This window comes from Archocentrus centrarchus, chromosome 1, assembly GCF_007364275.1.
Source record: "Archocentrus centrarchus isolate MPI-CPG fArcCen1 chromosome 1, fArcCen1, whole genome shotgun sequence".
In the NCBI taxonomy this organism is placed as follows: domain Eukaryota; kingdom Metazoa; phylum Chordata; class Actinopteri; order Cichliformes; family Cichlidae; genus Archocentrus; species Archocentrus centrarchus.
Window position 1 is genome coordinate 32,032,455 of NC_044346.1, and position 8,796 is coordinate 32,041,250.

The following is an 8,796-nucleotide window of genomic DNA, read 5'->3' on the forward strand; positions in this document are numbered from 1 at the left end:
CCAGCTGTATTGATTGTTTAAGTTTTCTGTAGGTGCAGACACCTCTGCATGAGTTTCTTGACCTGGTATTTGTCTACATTTGTCAACATATTTGCTTCCTGTGAGGAGTGTCAATACATGTGTGTTTACAGGTGAGCTAAATGTCTTGGTGCATGCACATCACTCAGAGGTGAGCATTTGTCCTTCCTCGCTCTCTGTCTGTGCAGCCACAGGGTTGCAGAGGGATAGGGAGCACGGGCAGGCCAGGATCGATCCTCGCTTTGCCGAGAGAAATTAGGCATGAAATTAAAGCTCCCATCAAAGGCCAGGGCTGGCACTGTCACCTGATCCAGCAGTATTTATACTCCCAAGAGATGATGATGATGTCTCTATCACACTGATGATAACAGGACAGAGAGGAGAGAGAGAGAGAGAAAGAGAGAGCAAGGTGGAGGCAGAGACAGAGAGTTTCTTCCCTCCATCCATGGTGCCACTGACCCGCCATCATTTATACTGCCAGTGCTCAAGTGCAAGGTTAGCACCAACCTGAGCCTCCATAAATCACTGCTCTGCTGGACGGAGAGAGGCCGGGGTCAACGCCTCTCACAGCCAACCTCCGCAGATGACAGAGTATTTATAGATCAGGAAGGAGAAAGGCAGGGAGGAAAGAAGAAGAGGCAGGATGTGTGTCTAAGTGGCATGTGAGGAAGTGTGTGCACACAATTTCAGATGTGATAGGAAATGTACATGTGAAATGAGTAAACTCATGCTGTTCTCTTGAGAACAGAGGTGTTCTCCTGCAGTTATGTAGTCATTTTGTTCACAGCTGACATGGCCTTGTGAAGAACCCAGGAGACAGTAGGGGGAGCCCATTAACCACAAATCAGACCCCATGTGTAGAATTTTCAGCTTCCTTTATAAAGACAGACTTTAATTAAATAAAAACATAATGCTTTTCTATCTACTGCACAGGACCAAAATATGGGGGGCAAAAAGCAGCCCACATACACGTCCCTTACGCATAGATGACTCTATCTGCAATACACAATTTTAAAGTCACACATGTTTCCCAGTCAAACTCTGCTGAGTGGAGTCTCTGCCAAGTGTAGTGTTTTGACAATGGTACAGCAGGTCCAGCATGGTGCTCTAATGACCAGTGGCCAACGGTTGTCCCGGCTAAACACTGGTTATGGTCAACCACAAGATGACTGGGTGTCCCAGTGTCACATTCATTTCTGTTGCTGCAGGTTTGATGCATGGCGTCCACCTCTCCAGCAAAAAATAAACCTTGGCACAGTGCCAGATTTTGAAGAAAGAAAAATGGTTTTCGGTATCAACCAATCCTGTCAGTGCCCTGATGATTTAAATGTTTACTTTTAATTCTGGGAACTACTGAATCCCTGAAAACCTATAATAAAAATTCAAGTGTGTGTGTGTGTGTGTGTGTGTGTGTGTATCAACAGTAGTAGTCTGAAGGTCAAAGCAAAAAGCATGTGATTGGTTCAACTCCAAACCGGCTGGAAAATTTGCAAAGAAGTGCATGAGTAATTTTGCCTTTGGCTAGCAGCTGCTGCTTCTCAGTCATTAACAATATAAAGCTGTGTTTGTGCATATAAGTAGACAGCAAACACAGTACAATTTCAAATGGATTAAAATAAATAAAATGAGACAAGCTTGTACATGATGCCTTTGATGTTGGAGTTTAACCTTCCCGGTGTGACAAATAGTAATTTAAGCAATTAAGGATATTTCCTCATACATCATAAATAATTGCCATTGGAAGTTGTGTTTTGTGAGATACACTCATGTCCTAGTAAATGTTTGTACCTGGATTATTGATTAGATTAGATTGATTTTCATTTTAATAATAAAAAAGCTGGATATATTGTTGTTACAACTTTTGTAAAGTTGAAGATTTCCTGTTTCGTTTGTGTATTAAATTGTTTGATGTTTTAGACATTTGGCTTAAAAAAGAATGCTTTGTAACAGCATTTACTATAACTATGTATTGGACTGTGATAGAGTTACATTAGCAAAATTTCTTCATTAGTTAATTAAGAGAATCAAGAAGCCACTAGTGGCCTTTTACAACTCACTAATATGTAGAAGTCAAACCAGCTGTCACAATAAATTAAAATATGTTTGGTTTTTTTGGGGTTTTTTTCATTTCTGATGTTACTAGTTTCCCTGGGTAAAGTTTTACTTTCTAGATGTTGTAATCTTATATGTCAGAAGCAGTGTTTATACCAACTGTACAGTTTGGAAGATAAGGTCATTTAACTGAGAGAACTCATACGGTGAAGATAAGAGATAAGTTCACCTATGGCATTTTTTCTGTGCATTAGCTTTGTTATTGTACTGAATTTACTGTCAGAATCACAAGGCATCCCTCTACCCCCTCCCACCCATCTCCTGTTACAGTCTCCTCACCACAGCAGCCCCTCCTCGGGACATGAAGGTCAGCGTGGCAGATAGGAGGGGTGTTTGATCGATAAGCGCCACCCTCCCCTCGGCTCACTGACAGCTCCTGTCAAGTATCCAGCAGGACTCCTATCAAATGGATCAACTCCTAAACCCCAACCCACCATGAGACTCCCCCAGTCCTCACTTTAAAAGAGAACTGTCACTAACTGCAACTGTCACATACCAGTCAGGTGTTTTCAACGCACTGATAATGCGCCAGGGAATGTCACCAGGGCTGAAAGTGTTTGTGTGTCAGAAGGAGAGCTGTTGAAAGTTTGCCGGTATCATGTGAGATGTGTGTTTGTGTGTGTTTGCCCTCTGTGACCCAGCTTGCTCCTTATCATTTCAGATCAAGCAACAAAAATATCAGATTCAGCTGCATGTTTTGATTAATTTCACAGAAAACAAAATCAACACAGAAAAAAAATATAAACATGACTTATGAGGTTGGAAAACTATACTTCCCATTTCTTTTCTTTTCCTTTTTACTTTCTTTTTTTTAAGGGACTAAAAGAGATCTGCTATTTGCTGCATGTCACCAAAGGAGAGGCACTCCTCAGTGACCCACATCACAGATGTTAGTGGTGGAAGAGACCTTTGTGTGAAGTCTGAGAAAACAGTTTGTGTGTCCTACACCCACCATAAGGCCTGCATTCTTAGGCGCTTAGCACATTGACGACTATGTCCTTAAACTGAGGTGCAGTAAAGCGGGCTGTAGGTTCACAGTGTATGTGTGTTTGTGTGTCTTAGAGGTGGGGGGTGGGGTTTAGGGTGACAAGGAGATAGTGTCGCTGATTGACACGTGAAGAGCAACTAAAAAAAATGCTCCCCTTTGGAATGCAACAATCTCCCAGCGTCCCATGTTGCTCTGTGTCCGACAGTGAATTGTTAAAAGCATTCCTGGCAGTTAGGGAGAGGGTGAAAAGAGTGTGAAAGGAGATGGTCTCGTGCTAAAAGAGGAGTTTGTTTACTCCTAAAGTGGATGAACCTTATCCTAACAGGTCTGCAACATAATAACATCCAAAAGATAATGACAGAGAACACAAAAGTGACACATTTGATAAAGATTTTCCATTTTCTTTCACAGTGTCTTTGTGATCTTGTTGCGCCAGTGACATCTGAAAACAACTAAACCCTTAGGACATGGATTTTAAAAGATGCTTGGTGGTCTCCCAGCTCCTAGCGTCACAGACACCCTCTTCACATCATCCTAAACCCACCCAGTGAGGCTGACAAGGTGGTGGTCGCGCTATGAGGAGAGATCCTTCTGGAGCAACAGGTTAAACCGACCACACGACAGGGGCAAAAGGCCCCAGCTTACAAGGTCTAATTGTTTCCACAGGTTGCAGACTACAGAGGCAAGAGGGGGACCGGGAGGAAGAGGAGGGAGGAGAGGGATGCAAATGGTAAATGGGGGGTACAGTGCACAGAAATAGAAAATGAGATGAAGGGATGGAAAAAAATAAATTAAAAAAGGTGAAACAAGAAGACGAGGAGAGGAGCAGAAAGGTCACTTTCCATGATGCAGTTTTACAGTGACTTTTACTGCTGTATTGAGACGAGGAAAAATGGCAGATTATTGCTTCCAATCCCAGGTGCGTCACTAAAATACTGGTCACGTCACAAAGTACCGCAGACTGATAGATACAAATCACACTTATCTGTCAGTAGTCAGATTTCTACAGATTTTAAAAACAGAAGTATTAATTGTAGTTAATTAGCTGGAGTTTACATATTTAATACATATTGTGTTTTCACACTTTAAAGTCAGTTAAGATGACAAGCCTGTCTGGCATGCTGTCATGCTGGTACTGTATTTGCACATTGCAAAGGAGGATGACTGAATCAAATTTTATGCTTCCACCGCCCTCCTGACTGAAATGACCTCTATAACATGTACAGTATGAACTAGGCCAACATCAGCTAATAAGCACTAAACACAGCTCAGCACTCAACATTAACGCATCTAGGCTCCAACCTCATCACTCTCCACAAGCAAACATCAAACTCCAGTCAGCAAATATGCAGTTTTACTGATGCTACACTCAGAGTCTACAGGTAGATGCCCAATGGGCACAGAGCTGTTGAAGTGCTGAGACAGTCGTGGCAGCAGTGGCAGCAGGTGGCAGACTAGCTTTTGGATAAACAGCAGGCATGAGGCAAAAAAAAAAAAAAAAATGATTATAATGCTTAACATTTATTAAAGGTGCATGTTGGATAAAATATTTAATGAGATGATTATGTCATGTGAGTGTGGCAGCAAAATCAATCTGGGCTGCAGCTTGCAGGCTTTGCATCATTATTGGAATTTGACCTGATGGTGATGCTGTGGAGAAAGCTGCAGAATCACTTGTAATTACACATCATTTTTATACAGTATAGAAATGATCTGGCAGTGCAACATTTTACACCATCAAGACATGAAAACAACTGACAAAATTTCATGGCAACCCCTTGATAGTTGTTAAAATCAGTCTAAACCAAGCAGCAACAGCTAGGATCTTTTTTTTGTCAACCTTTATTTACAAGCGCCAGAAGAGCATGCAAACTACACATACGTGCCCAGATTTAACCCGGGAGCTTCTGATGATTATAACCACTGTGCTGCATATTCGTGCAGTTCGCTCTTTGAATGACCTCTTGAGACTTGCCCCAAGGGTGAGTCAATCCCCAAGGAACCCTTTGGTGTCACAAAGGTCAACTTTACAGCAGAAATAAACATACCAAACACAGTTTGGCCACACAGATTGGAGTTCTTTTGAAAACTATACTGAGTTGTTTAAATCCACACGTTATTATGAGCATGGCCACTATGAATGATCTTGTTCACTTAAATTATAGGTTATGTACAGGAGTCTGAGGAGTTAACCATTCAGTTTCACTGGTAAGTGCATTTGTTTCTAGACTGTTTTTTTTTTTTTATCACTATCAAAAATTTGTATCACAGGGTTACAGACCAATGAGTAATGTCACAATCACTACCTCCTTTTATATACAAGCTATGGTCTAAATCAGAGTTGGTGGATTAGGCAAAAAGGGAAGCTAAAGACTATAACCACAGCTACACCAATGGGTGCAGCCTTTGGCATTTTGCTATAGTGGTGGCTAACTGTTCATTAGTTATGGTAGTCATGCATGCTGTTCAGTTACAGTTGGTGAAGTGGTCAGCTTTATCATACGCTAAACCCTAATTAGGATGATTTTTTTAAAGCAGAAGCAGAGAAGAATCCCTGTTTTCATGGAGGCCTGAACATGGAGCTTTTGACTGAAGATCTGCAAATGTATTTCACGTAGGTGCACTTTAGACATCTGTATGCTGGGCTTTCTGTGCATTTTGTGATTTGTCATATTAAAGGCATAATGGTAAAAATTATTATAACCCCCAGAAGTCATCATAAGCTTATATATTTGTATAATATAAAGGTCTCTAATGTGAGGCACATTTATGAGCTTTTCATTTCTTGTGTTGGTGTTTCTTTGTTAGTTTTATATTATCTGTTAATTTACAGTGCAGTCTGTCTAATGTAATGAACACATCATCTCTACAACCACAAACCGCATACAAAGCCTAAAGCGGCTGCCGCAGGGAAGTAAAATCTGGAACTGTTCAGCAGATGAAGGAGTGACTTTGTGAGTCCTCAGAGTATTTATTTCTTTTTATACCTCCACAAGCTTTAGTCTGTATTATTGGTAGTTATGGGGCAGAAAATGGTATTCCCAGAGAAATCACCTTGGGTGCTGTCACACTGCAGGAAATCTTACAAGTCATTTAATCTAGTTAGGACTCTTAAAATATTGTTTTTCTTTTTAAAAAGAATAGTTATAAAATTGTTTGCCAGTAAGGACAAGTAATGCAACAGCTCCTGCATGCAACAGAAAATACCTACAGATTTCTTAATGACTATGTTTAAGGATTTCCTTAATTGAATGCATTTTTTTTGACACTACTGGAGCAAACTGCCTTGTTTTACTTAACTGACAAATAAGTGTCTTTGTAGTGAAATACACTTCCTTCATTGCACCTTGACACCTTCACCTTTTTTCATAGTTCATTCATTTTATGGAGCAAGTCCAATTTTACATCTCCATGACATCTGTCCTAGACTGTCTAGACCATAGTAATAACACATATAAATTCCTAAAGTGAGTGGCATTCCCATTTAACGTAAAGTGATCTGCTGTGTGCTTGCCAGGTCTGAGTGAACAAGATCACTGACACTATTCCTGTTATACAATTTATTTGAAGGAGTCACTAAGTTTTAATGTAAATCCCTGTGCTTTTGTGCATGATATTTCAGCTATAAAAATGGAGTGAAAGGTATAAGCAATTATGAACGCCCTGAACGTTTTATCCACTAAAACGTCCCATCAACTCAGAAAAAAAATCAAAACTTCTTTGTGAAATTTTGTTATCTCAAACCCTATGGATTGCGCACACACAGCCAGCCAGTTCCAATACAGCTGTCATGATTAAACTGTTACGGTCCAGATGTACCAAAGGCTATGCTTTACAGATGTTCAATGACATGTTCATAGATGTGTTATGAATGTGTCAAATATCTAGTAAATGTGAGCCTTTACCACGGCTTTTAAATTGAAAAGAACTTGAAATAATGTCAAATCTGGTTTCTCTACCATGTGGCAAGGCTTTAAATGGGTTATTGGAGTCATCTGTTGAGAAAATTTGGTTAACTTTGTCCAGCATTAAAAAAAAAACCCCAAAAAACCCAGAGGGAACAGCTTACCTGGTTCTGTTTGAAGGTTCAATCACTTGACAATTAAAGTGTTTATTACTCTAATATCTAAACTGCTTTAACAAAACTGAGTTGTTTGTTAGGCTGTTTTCTTTTCTTTTTAATTCACGTTTAAGCTGTTACTGACCTGTTTTGAGATTAGATTTGTTGCACCCGCTGGTGAAAAGCAAACTATTTTTGCAGACAGCAAGCAACAATCCAGCCTATAACAGGGATTCACGTTTGTGAAGATGTTCAGCTGGGTTGAACAGGATGTGTGTGCATAGTCATCACCAGCACATCACTGGAATTAGATATTTGTAATTATCAATATTAAGAGGAAAAGCATACTATTTTAACATTGGCTGTCATTTATTTAAACATTTCAAAATCATTTTTAATGCTATTTAAAACCTTAAGTCTAGCTTTGACTGGAATCTTTAAAACATTTAGTGGGAGACAAAGGGTTAAGACCTCAGTTGCAAGAGATAGGGGCTGAGAGCAGCCCATGAATCCTGCAGTCTCTGCAGGCACAGCATGGTAAAATAATTAAGCTTCCCTTTGAAGGGAACTAAACAAACACAACAGCACTCAACACCAGCCATGTCCACTCTCTTTCCTTTCTTCCTCCTTGGTCTTCTCTTCTCTGCTTTCTCACTCTGCTACCTGCCATACACCATATCATAGCCCCTCTTGATGACCAGTTACCCTCCCACCCATATTTCTAGTCCTTTCATCTTCCTTGTCATTTTGTGGTCCCTCTCCCTTTCTCTCTCTCTCTCTCTCTATGTGCAGATTCTCCTGGGGAAGAAGGGTGGAAAGTAGGAAGGAAAGAGTAGGGCCAGGTAATTCACAGGTCAGTTTTTTACATCTCCCAAACTTGGCTTTACACTATGAGGAAACAACGCTGCTGGAATACTTAACTAGTAATTCACAAGTGTTGTGATACTAAAGTCCCCCCTATTAAGTGACCTTTAAAACAAGTGACAATAATGAATGGAAAGTGTTTGATCAGATTTTTTCTTGACAACAATTTTAACTTTATTTAGTCTTTGATTTTTATTTATTTTTGAGCGCAGATGCTGACTATTGCTACACATTCAATCTTCATGTATAATATATTTAAGAAGATGGTAAAGATAGGATGAAGTATTTTTCCTGAATATTTCTCTGAACAACTGTAAAACTGCTTGCATGGGGTACATACCGGGGTGTGCATGCACACTGAAACGCAATTAAATTAATACTTTGACATTTTGAGAAATACAGGCATTAGCTTTCTTGGCTGGAGTTAGATAATAGAAGTAATGCTCCTGTCATGTCTGTGTGGTAAATATGATGCTACAGTCATGGAAAACAGCTATCCTGGCTCAGTCCAAAAATACTTATTGGCACCTCTGCATCTCACTAATGAACACACATGTTTAATCTAGACAAAAACTGGTTCACTGGTTTCTTTTATGCAGAACCTGGCATCCAGTCTGGTGTCGAGTTGCTACACTGAACTTACTCTTCAGTTTATAGAATACTGCTTGTGCCTGTTATAAGAAAAACATTGTGTACATGTAGAGAAAACACCTATGGGTCATATAATGTATTAACTGGGATAAATATTAGTGAT